Below are 12,452 nucleotides of genomic sequence, written 5' to 3' on the forward strand. Positions count from 1 at the left end.
TAGATATAATAAGTAATCTAGAGATGATTTCAAGTATACAGGAGGGTGTACATAGCTTATATGCTACTATTAAGGTACTTGAGCATTAGTGGATTTTGGTATCTCTGGGGTCTTAGAACTATTCCCCAATGGATACCAAGGGACAACTGTGTCTTCAAGTAATGTGTTCACACAGGTTTTTGGATAGTAAACTCTTTGAATCCTTGTGTGCCAGAAAATGTCTTCTGGGTTTCACCTTGCAAGGAAATATCCCTTGCTAACATTAGCTGGATATATCTACATTTTCTTCAACAGTAAGTGAAAGTAGCTTGAAAGATCCTCTAAAGGAGTGATGACGTGTAGGGTGGGGTTTAAGAAGGAAGCCAGGTGGGATATAAGAAGGAAACATCATCATGGGACTCCCACTGCGGATAGAGAATAAAAGGTAGGGAAAGAAAATACATAGGCATAACTAACACAGGAACAGAAAACCAAACACCACACGTTGTCACGTATAAGTGGGAGCTGAACAGAGAGCGCATGGTCACAGGGAGGGGAACGACTCACACTGGGGCCTGTCAGCGGGGCAAGGGGAGGGAGAACATCAGGATAAATAGCTAATGCATGCAGGGCTTAATACCTAGGTGACAGGTTGATAGGTGCAGCAAACCACCGTGGGACACATTTTCCTATGTAATAAACCTGCACGTCCTGCACATGTATCCTAAAACTTCAAATTAAATTACATTTTAAAAAAAGAAAAGAAAATGCATAGGCTTGCCATTTGTATTTATTCTGAACTGGATGCCTTTCCCAGGAAAAATGCCTAAAAGTGCAAGTGGGTTGGTGGGGGAGAAAAGAAGCAATGATCATCTTTATATGTATTGACCAAGTCAACTGAGCAGAGGTAAACCCTGAATCACAGAGGGGCCTGTAACATAGGAAGCTACTCTAACGTCATGCTTACTCCTAAGTGAAAAATGCCAGAAACTGAGGAATGATGTTTCCTCCAGGTCAGAAGATACAGCTGATTTGATGAGAAAGTACTTGAAAACAAGTTATCCAGATTAAAGCTACTGACAGATAATTGCTCCCCCAAATCCATCCCTACTCTGTTCTTGAGTCAAACAGTTGTCAGGATAAACTGTACATATACAAAAAAGAGTAACATGCAGAAAGAAATATCCAGGGGATCTATACATTGATAATATAGGGAGAGAGACAGAGGTGGGGGGTGGGGAAGGGAGAGAGAGAGAGAGAGAGAGAGAGAGAGAGAGACAAAAACATGTTAAAAGAATTACTCCAGGAAACAAAAGAAAATTTCAGACGCATGCTAAACATCACTAATACAAAACCTCCCTGAATCTGAACCCTTGCTCTTCCACTCCCTGGCTTGTGGGATCTTTGGCAAATTACTTCAGTTTTCAGTGTCTCCAGATTTTTAACAAGAAATAATAATAGTGCTTTCGTCATAGGTTTGTGAGAGGATTGGTAAGATAATATTTGTAAAACGTTTGTACAGCTTTTGGCACATAATAGTACACTCTCGGTGTTAGCTATTTTTCAGGAGCACACAGTTGACATTCTCATATCAAAGAAGATAGATATTATATAGAAAAAGAGATCAAAGAATTGATAAGGAGACAAAAAAGAAGATCAAGATGGATCTGGAGAACTCTCTAAAGAAATGAGAGCTAATCAATTCATTGCAGAAATCAGTATTTGTTAATAGAAGCTCAAGTAGAAATGACAGCTGAAAACTGAGCCAGGGACATGAGAAAAAATTGAAAAAAATTGCACCAGAACAAAAGCTATAGTCTCATTCCGATAGACATAAAGTTCAACAACTAAAGTGAATAAAATCACTCAATAGGCCAGAAACATAAATACATTTGCTCTGTTAATGAACAATATCTTAGTGGAAACGTATCCAAACATATGTATTGGAATAACTGTATGGTAGTCCTATTAAAGTCAGAAGAAGGGGTACTGTTATTTATCCCTGCTCTGGTAATGCTAATGATTGAAAAATTAGACAAGTTAGCAAAATGAGAATAGATTTTTGTGGACAAAAGAGAGACAAGTGTAGGTGTGAATAATTGGTTTGCCTACCTAGAAATCTAAAAGAATCAAACAGAAAAGGCTAGAACTAATTATACAGTTCTGTGGGTTAGGCAGAGACAGTAGATGATTATTAATACAGGAATCAAAACCTGGGCATGCCAACAAAATATCTCATTTTAAAGTTATACTCACAGTGACAATTAACAAATTAATTCATCCTTTTGGAGGATAGTTTATCACTTGTCCTAGAATTTGTCCTGGAGAAATTCAGCACATGTGAAAACATTTATGGGCATACAAATAGTAACTGTTGTATTATTTGTAATAGCACATAAAAAGATGTGTTTTAAATAGAAAGATTATTTTAATTAGTATGTAGAAAGATGTGTTTAAAATACAAATAACTGTTGTATTATTTGTAATTGTACATAGAAAGATGTATTTAAATAGTACATAGATGTGTTTTAAACATGTATTTTTGATATTAAGAAAAAATATGCATTGTGTAAGTGTATCCCATTTTTATAGAAATGCTGTGTGTGCACATGTGTATCTTAAGTCTATCTGTGTACCTATACTAAATTCTCAATGGTGTTTAATTTCAGAGCCTAGGGTAGAGAAGTGCTCTTATTGCTTCATTTCTTCATTTTATATGGCTTTGTTTCTGAGTGTTTTTTTATTTTAATTTTTATTTATTAATTTATTTTGAGACAAAGTCTCACTCTGTCACCCAGGCTGGAGTGCAGTGGCATGATCTCAGCTCACTGCAACCTCTGCCTCCCGGGTTCAAGCAATTCTCCTGCTTCAGCCTCTCAAGTAGCTGGTATTACAGGCGTGCACCACCATGCCCGGCTAATTTTTGTATTTTTAGTAGAGACAGGGTTTCACCATGATGGCCAGGCTGGTCTTGAACTCTTGACCTTGTGATGCGCCTACCTCCATCTCCCAAAGTGCTGGGATTACAGGCATAAGCCACTGTGCTTGGCCTCATTTTTGTTTGTTTTAAGCAAAGATAATATATGACTTATTACATAAATTAAATGAAGCTAACACTGAAAGTCCTTGAATTTGAACCTCAGCTCTCCTACTCACTGGCTTGTGTGATCTTTGGCAAATTACTTGAGTTTCCAGTGTTTTGGTTTCCACAGTTTTAACATGGGGCTAATAATAGTACCTGCCACATAGTACTGTTAGAGAATTAATAAGATAATACACGAAAAACATTTAAAAAGTTCCTGGCACATAGCAAGTACTCTGTAAGTGTTAGCTATAGTTTAGAAGTGCATGTTGAATAGTTGTGAATTACTTGTCCTAGATTACTTTATTATTGCTAGTTAGTTTTTAGGAATATCATATTAAATAAAACTTTGATATATTTTTATAAGTGGTTACCAACTTATGTTTTATAAAATTATACTTCTCTACTGCTCAAGTGAATAAATTTATTTCCATATCAATTTTATCATCTTTCCTTTCCTTCAAATTTAATGAAGCAAATGTGGTGTATTGACATACTGATCTGGTTTTTTGGTTTTTGTTTTTAGACAGGATTTCACTGTCACTGTCACACTGTTACTGTAGCCTTGACCTTCTGGGTTCAGGTGATCCTCCCACCTCAGCCTCCCTATTAGCTGAGACTACAGGCAAACAGCACCACGTCCAACTAACCTTTTGTAATTTTTGTAGAGATGGGTTTCACCATGTTGCCCAGGCTGGTCTCAAGCTCCTGGACTCAAGTGATCCTTCCACTTTGGTCTCCCAAAGTGCTGGGGTTACAGGTGTGAGCCACCATGACTGGCCTTGTTTTTTAAAAATAAATACGGAACTTTTATCTCACTTTTAGCTTTTTATCCATTTTATCCCCTCCCACCCCCACCCCTTCAAATTTCATTACTCTTTAATTGTATACAGTCTCTCACTGCCAGAAGGCTGCAGAACCTTCAACAAGTTCTTTCAGGAGACCATAGTAAGAAAAGAGTACATTTATCTTTTATTTAAAAAAAGTACTAGGCCGGGTGCGGTGGCTCGCACCTGTAATTCTCAGCACTTTGAGAGGCTGAGGCGGGCGGATCATGAGATTAGGAGATTGAGACCATCCTGGCCAACATGCTGAAACTCTGTCTCTACTAAAAATACAAAAATTAGCTGGGCATGGTGGCATGCGCCTGTAGTCCCAACTACTCAGGAGGCTGACGCAGAAGAATTGCTTGAACCTGGGAGGTGGAGGTGGCAGTGAGCTGAGATTGTGCCACTGCACTCCAGCCTGGTGGCAGAGTGGGACTCTGTCTCACGAAAAACAAACAAACAAACCAAAAAAAAACACAAAAAACCAGGAAACGAACAACAGAAAACAAAACAAAACAAAAATCAAAAACTTACTTTGAACTTCCTAAGCATACATCTAAGTAGAGAAGGTAACAGATATTTTGTGGTTATATTTTTATCACCATGTTAGCTGGTAACTTAAAACAAAAACAAAACCAAAACCAAACAAAAACAGTTTCTCCTCTATCTCCAGGATGGTGTGAACGTGAAATTATATAGATTGAATTTGGGTCCTTCTAGCATGGTGCTTTCTATCTAGGTCAGAAAAAAATGCTGTGTTTTCATCACATTACAGGGTAAGAATTCTGAGAAAAGGCAAGTTAGTGTTAATGAATACTCTAATAGCTCTTTTCAAGTTAGATCTTAGTATCATTTTAAATCTTTGAGTAACTATATTGTGGAATCTCAAGAGGATTTGAGATGCTTGTTTTAATTAGGAAATAAAACTTTGTCAACAACTCTGTGATAGGTATCTGTTCTTGGTTATTTTGGTTCATCTAGGTTATCGTTCTCCTCTTTCAGGGCTTAAACATATTAAAATTCTATAATTAGCTTTTTGGTAGAATTGGATATAACTCTAGTGATTATAATTCATAACTAATTTGGTAGCAGATAGAAAACTCATTGGCAAATGAATGTCTCATATTTCCAGAATGTACTATATATCCTGAAGAGATTTTTAAAACAATCTTTACTTTTTTTCTAACTTAGAAGTATATATATGTAATCTATATTCTTACAGTGCCAGGAGGTCAGGCTAAAATGAAGCCATTCTAGCAATACGAATAGAACAGGGAATTTTATTAAATATCTCCATTTCAGAAATGTTTAGTGCAGAATCAAACTTACTCTAATTGGAATTTTTTAGAATTAGAAAATATTGAAAAATTGAGTAAAATATGTGAAGAATTCTGGTTAATGGCTTTTCACTTTTTTCACCCTGTGAACTTTGTTTCAGAGATGCCTTTCAAACCTTTTTGTTGCAATTATAGAGCAGTTGTCCTATATTCATTTAAAATGGGATGATTTTTTACATTAGTGACAAAGGCATGATTTTGAAAGTGTACTGTGGTCTTTGATCAGCAAATCATGACTCTTTGCATAGTCTTTGAGAGAGGCGCTGAAAGTCTTCAGGTAAATTAACATCTAATTAGGAGAAAGAGTGCTGCCCTCTCCTGCTGAAGGTCTCTGGGGAAGGCCAGTGCATAGCCATGCCCTAGCAGTCCATTCCTAAGTCTCGTCACCTGGAACCCAAGTCCCCTCTATGTGCGTGACATTCTGGTCTCCTTGACAAGAAGACTGTTTCCTCTCATTGACTACTTTGTGGACATGGAGAATATCTAATCAGTATATCTTTTCTATGACCCCTTCACATAATTGAAAAGAATAACTATGCCTTTCTTTGTTCTTTTCCTATATTTGACCCCTATGAATAATTTCCCACTCACGCTGGATCGTCTCCAAGTTGAATGAAAAGTGCACTGATCTTAAACTGAGTATTTGACCAATGCCAAATATCATAGACCACAGAAGGAGAGCTCATCAGTATTTTCATGTCTTTTAATAAAACCTGGTATCATGTTGGTCTTTCCTGTTTCCGAGATGACTTTATGAATTTCTATTCACTTATATATTTTTTCTTCTCTAGCTAACTTTTAGCACTTCTACTTCCTTTATTTTAATTTTTCCTTAAAAGTAAGTGTATTCCACACTTTAATTTTTCCCTAAAAGTAAGTGTATTCTACACTTGTTCCTATTGCATTTCATTTTATTTTTATAGGCAATCTTTTCTTTTCTTAGTTGCTAGTGCCTTTGCCCACCAAGTTCCACACAAGCACTCTAAGTTCCAGCCACAACAAATGACTCACATTCCTGTAAACCTGTCATGCTTTTTCATGTCTGAATACCTAAGCATCCTCTTTCCTCTTCTCTACCTGGGTACTTGTGTTTATCATTTAAGGTAAACCTCAAAGGGCACTGTATTTAGGAGGCCTTCCTCACATCCTCCCCAGTCTAAGTACCACCCCTTTGTGCTCCCATAGAACGTCATATGGATCCTCTATCTTACCACTTGTTGGTTTATGAGTCCATCTCTGTGACATCTAAGGACAGTGATAAAGACCACTTTGTGGGTAGTGACTATGACCTACTCCTATCTCTGCTTACAACTTCTAGCACCTGGTTACACAGTCGAGCGTCAAAAATGTATGTGAGGCTGGGCACAGTGGCTCATGCCTGTAATCTTAGTGTTTTGGGAGGCTGAGGGGGGACGATCATTCGAGGCCAGGAGTTTGAGACCAGTCTGGGCAACACTGTGAGACCCTCTCTTAAAAAGGTTTTTTTAAAAATAAGTAGCCAGGTATGATGGCATGAATCTGTAGTCCTAGCTTTTCTAGAAGCTGAGGCAGGATGATCAGTTAAGCCCAGGAGTTTAAGGCTGCAGTGAACTATGATCACACCACTGCACTCCAGCTTGTGTGACAGAGTGAGACCCTAACTCTAAAAAACAATGCCAATATTTGTGGAAAGAAATTAAGAGAATTTTAAAATGTATTACTGTTATCCAGAGCATTGTAATTCACATTAGTTTGATATCATTTACAAACTACACATCCTAATTTGCTTCATTCAGTTCGTGCCAGAAACATAAGAACAAATATCTAACATTTACTGAACACCATGTGCCAGATGCTGTTTTAAAACGTTAAAATAATGAATTCATCTAAGTTTTACAACAACCCTATGGAGTAGGTACATTATTATTATTACAGATAAGGACAGACTTGCAGGAAGATTAAAAGACTTGCCACTACTTGACTGAGGCAGTGTTTGCCAGGTTACTGTTCTGTCAAGTTCCTCTTTCCCTTTTTCTTTTTTTGAGATGGCGTCTCGGTCTGTGACCAGCCTGGAGTACAGTGGCATGATCTCAGCTCACTGCAACCTCTGCCTCCTGGGTTCAAGCAATTCTCCTGCCTCAGCCTCCTGAGTAGCTGGGATTACAGGCACATGCCACCATGCCCAGCTAATTTTTTTTTTTTTTTTGTATTTTTAGTAGAAATAGGGTTTCACCATGTTGGCCAGGATGGTCTCAACCTCTTGACCTTGTGATCTGGTTGCCTTGGCCTCCCATAGTGCTGGGATTACAGGTGTGAGCCACCGCGGCTGGCCTCCCTTTTTTTATGCTGTCCTCTTTGGAAGCAAGTCACTAAGTGCAGTCCACGCTTAGGGAGTGGGGAGTTTTGCTTTTCCTGCATTCTCTTTTAAATCGCCTGTCTTGAGTTTTCTCACAGAGCATGACCTTGGTTGATTTTCTTCTTATCACTTAGATATTCTAAGTATAGGTCTAACCAAATGTCCTTAGTCGTATCTCCTTTCCCCACTCCCTAGACCATCTCATCCATGCCAGTGGCTTCTCTGTCTTTTCCTCCAAGCTAGAAACTCTCAAAGGCATAACCTTCACTAAGGCTTTCTTCTGAGGCCCAAGACTAATTATCTCTGCTCAGAGGCCTGCAAGCATGTGACAGTTCTACCTTCCAAGAACTGAACTCTTCCTTTTCTTCCCCTCTCCATTTCTATTAATAGCTTCTTTAATTGCTAAGTTGTTTACTCATGAAACTTCAGAGTGGTATCAAGTCTTTCTTGCTTGTACCTAATTCATTGCTTATCATGTCCCTGAAATCCTCCTTATGAAATATCTCATTGATCTCTTCCTTTTTATCGCCATGGTTAACCCCAGAGTCAGGGCCTCAATTTCTCTTATCAAGGTAGTTTCAGCTGGTAACTTACCACATGCCTCTTTCCTCACAGTATATTCTATGCCCATGGTCAGATGATTATACAGTAGAGCTGAAATTATAGTATTCTGATTTAAAATCTTCAGTGGCTCCTTATTAGTGAATCTAATACAGTCCCCTGTATATATTCTCCAGGCAAGTGCTGTGTCTCAGTTACCTGTTGTTATCAGTGCTAGCATTTGCATAGAGTAAATCACTTTGACAAGTTACTTTGCTTTACATTATATTGAAAATCCTTTAAAATGAGAAATAATGCCTAGATAATTACTGTGAACAATGCCCTTAGTTCTACACAACACTATCAATAATGGACCCCTTTTCCTTTCCCTTCCCTTCTCCTTCCCTTCTTTTCCTCCTCTCTCTCTTCCTTTCTCCCTTCCCTTTCCTCGCACATGCTCTACTACCACCACCATTACCAATGAAGGGACAAGCATTTTACTCAACACTAGTGGGGTAGAGACAAAAATTGTTGAAATGTGGCTCCTTTCAGCCAAGGTGAAAGCATGTTCTTCAGTGATGTAGAAGTCACCAACCATTCTAGCCGTTACCTCCAAATACTTCCATACTCTGCTCACTGTTATCAAAATACGCCTTACATACACAAAGATGGGAACAATCAACAATGGGGTCTACCTGAGGGGGGAGGTGGGAGGGAGGGTATGGGTCGGAAGGCTACCTATCAGTTACTATGCTCACTATCTTAGTGACGAGATCATTCATACACCAAGCAATTTACCCATATAAAAAACCTGCACATGTACCCCCAGAACCTAACACAAAAGTAGAAAAAAAAGTCTTATGTAAATTCTGTTTTTAAGCAAATTAATTTATCTAGAATACCCTGCTTTTGGAGACAACCCCATTACACACCTCCCCACCCACCCACACAGATATTATCTCTCTTGTCTTTGAAGACATATAGCATTCTGTTTATTTTAATGCATGGGGCTTTCTTTACAAAACTACAGTTCTTTGTGTACATGTCTTTTGTCCTTTGCCAGACTGGTGGTTTCTTGAGGCAAGTGCTGTGTCTCAGTTACCTCTTGTTATCAACTGTAGTGTGTGCATAGAGTGGACACTCAGTAAATCATTTTGACAAGTTACCTTGCTTTATGTTGTATTGAAAGTCCTTGAAATGAGAAATAGTGCCTAGATAATTACTGTGAACATTGCCCTGGGTCCTGTATAACACTATCAACAATGGACTGAATTTTATATCCAATTGAGTACACATCAAATAATTATCTAGCTGACATATAAGTATTGTTGGAAATTATTTTCTTTTATCATTAAAAAATGTTAAATGACAAGAACCAAAGAGAAACACATAGTCTAGGGAGTCTGTACGCTTTGGTAGTTTTTATTTAATAGATTTTTAAATCTCTTTGTTAGCCAAGATATTTTAAGCACTTTCTAATATTTAATTGTGTAACATAACCATGGTTTTAGATTTAGCCATTTAGATAATTTTTCTCTTTTGTGTACTTTACAGAATTCATTTCAGATATAATTTTCAATTTTGAATAATAACATTTTAAATCAACCCCAAGGTAAAAGTTACGGCATAACATAAAAAATGAAGCCAGTTTTTCCGTGTTTCCCATTGGCAAATTACTGTGTTTTTTCTGCCACCAGGCTTCATCTAATGATGTGACCTTTACCATGCTAATAGACAGCAAACAAAAATCTGCCAAATTGTGATAAAATATAGGTTTTAAATATAAAATAAATTAAGCTAAAAAGACTTGTAAAGGTCAAATGCATGGAAGGAATTCAGTTGAAACAGTGATTTGTGTTTAACACACGTTGCGCCAGTTTTTTCCCAAGGTTATTTTTGAACTCTTAAAGTTTAATAACTGTACAAGGAAATGCAATTTTTTAAAAAAAACACTATAGTGGTGTTGACTAATCTTCGTGGGACTCAAATGTTAGTTTATTCAGCAACTCTTTATTGGACTCCCAATATGTGCCAGGCAATGGAATACAGCAGTGAAGACCTCAGTAATGATCTTGATCTCTTGCCACTTATGGTTTAATAGGAGGTACAGATAAACCTTCAACTACTTCATACAACAGAGCCAGTCTGTGAAAGAGGAAATGCAGGTGGAAGCTGGACCTATCTAACCCAGGCTGCTAAGTTGAGCCCTGAAGATAAGACGGAGGAGTTTGCAGGCATAATAGAAAGTGTGGTGCATACATAAAAGGCACAGAGGTAAAAAGGTACAGAGAAGAAAGAAATGTGCATTCCGAAATGGAAAGAAGTTCATCACGGTGGAGTCGAGTTTGAGAGAATAAAAGACTATAAGTTAGTGGTTCTTAATCAAGGGAGACTTTGGCCCCAGGGAACATTTGTCAATTCCTGGTGCTTTTGGTTGTCACAAGTGGCAGAGGGGACTGCTATTAGCCCGTAGTGGGTAGAGGCCAGGGTAGCTGCTAAACTTCCTACAGTGCACAGGACAGCCTCCACAACAAAGACTAGCTCTCAAGGTCAGTAGTGCTTAAGCTAAGAAACTCTGTAATATTAAAAGACAAACGTGTACACTTAAATCGGGGTTAGATTACAAAGCTATTGAAGGAATTTGGGATTTATTCTAGGAATCTAGGGGCACCACTGAAAGATTTTAAGCACATATTGTTTGTCACTCTGAGAACCACTTTATTATTATGGCTGAACCTCAGCATTTAAAAATCTATGCTAAGTCTCACTCATGTGGGCTAATCATTGTGCCTACTACGAATGACATCTCCCTATTTTACAAAGGTGGAAAGAGCATTATTGTGAAAAGTTTGCTAAAAGTCTAAAAAAGAAGATGAATTAATTCTTTGATCCTCACCAGTCACAACATAATTATTTCAGAAACATGTGTATTTATTTAATTGGGCTCCTTCCTGTCACACAGGATTGAGCGTGGGGGGTCTATCTCATGAATCTAATGCACTTCTGGAGATTAATGGAAAATACACTGGGCCAAGGCAAGGTTACAACCTGAAATAAGTAAGTAAGCTTGTACATTCAGAGCAAAGAGTTTCTTAATTTACAAAAAACTTAGTTCCAGACTCTTTTGAACATCTGATAACACTATGGCCTCTTTTTTTTTTTTTTAAAGAAATAGGCACTTATACTCCAAATGTTTAACTTCAGAGGCTCACAGACCCTAGAGAGACACAGTGGCTTCTCACTTGATACTGATGTCCCCAGGAATATCTAATGGCCAGATTTATAGCAATAGACATTTGCCAAAAAAAAAAAGGGGGGGGGATAGCATAATTTAGAATCAATCAGAGAAAGCTTAGCATTTCTTAATCAAGGAGCAACTCTTTCCAAAAATGCTCATCAAGATACCGTTTATGTCATCTTGTAAAATATAAATAATGTTGCATCACAGCAAAAAAAGTCTAAGGAAATGAGCAATTTTTTTATGATCCTTAATGAAGACAATGTGTTGCTCTGGTTACAGTAACCTCTGTGAGAAACAATTCTGTAAACCATGTGCTTTCTGCTGATTCCTTTCCATTTAATCATTACTCTCTCTAAAAATAGTGATTGATTATAGGCTCTGTGTCTTGCAAATTATTATTATGGCTGAACCTCAGTATTTAAAAATCTATACTAAGTCTTACTCATGTGGGCTAATCATTGTGTCTACTACAAATGACATCTTCCTATTTTACAAAGGTGGAAAAGGGTGAACTGATATGTGCTTGAGTTCATCACAGGTTTTTTGTTCTAAAATCAAGTACCAGACTTTGAATTCCCTTTACCTTCTTTGACTGCAGATGTCCCAATGGTCTTAGTCATGACAAAACTGCCCCCAAACACCCACATCTTATACACACACATGCATGCACACACACACATATGGACACACACACACACCCTCTTCAGTTCTTTGGAGGGTATAATGCATACTTATATAAAGTTTTCTATCTATTTTGATGCCATCACCTTTAACTCAATTCTACTTCTTGATTTGCCAACATCCCCTATCATTTTTCTCACTTGCTAGTTCTGTTCAGAGCATCTGTGTCAGCTTTACCTCCAATTCTCACTGTGATTTTTTGTAATCTGAACCACTTGAACCTGATTCCATTATATTGGGATTTTGTGTACTATAAATATTAGTCATAGGCCAGGTGCAGTGGCTTGTGCCTGTAATCCCAGCACTTTGGAAGGCCAAGGCAGGAGGATTGCTTGATCCCAGGAGTTCAAGACCAGCCGGGGAAACATAGGGAGACCCCGTATCTACCAAAAAAAAAAAGTTTAAAAGTTAGCTGAGTGCGGTGGCACAT

Source organism: Trachypithecus francoisi, unplaced genomic scaffold (assembly GCF_009764315.1).
Source record: "Trachypithecus francoisi isolate TF-2019V2 unplaced genomic scaffold, Tfra_2.0 Lachesis_group0, whole genome shotgun sequence".
Classification (NCBI taxonomy): domain Eukaryota; kingdom Metazoa; phylum Chordata; class Mammalia; order Primates; family Cercopithecidae; genus Trachypithecus; species Trachypithecus francoisi.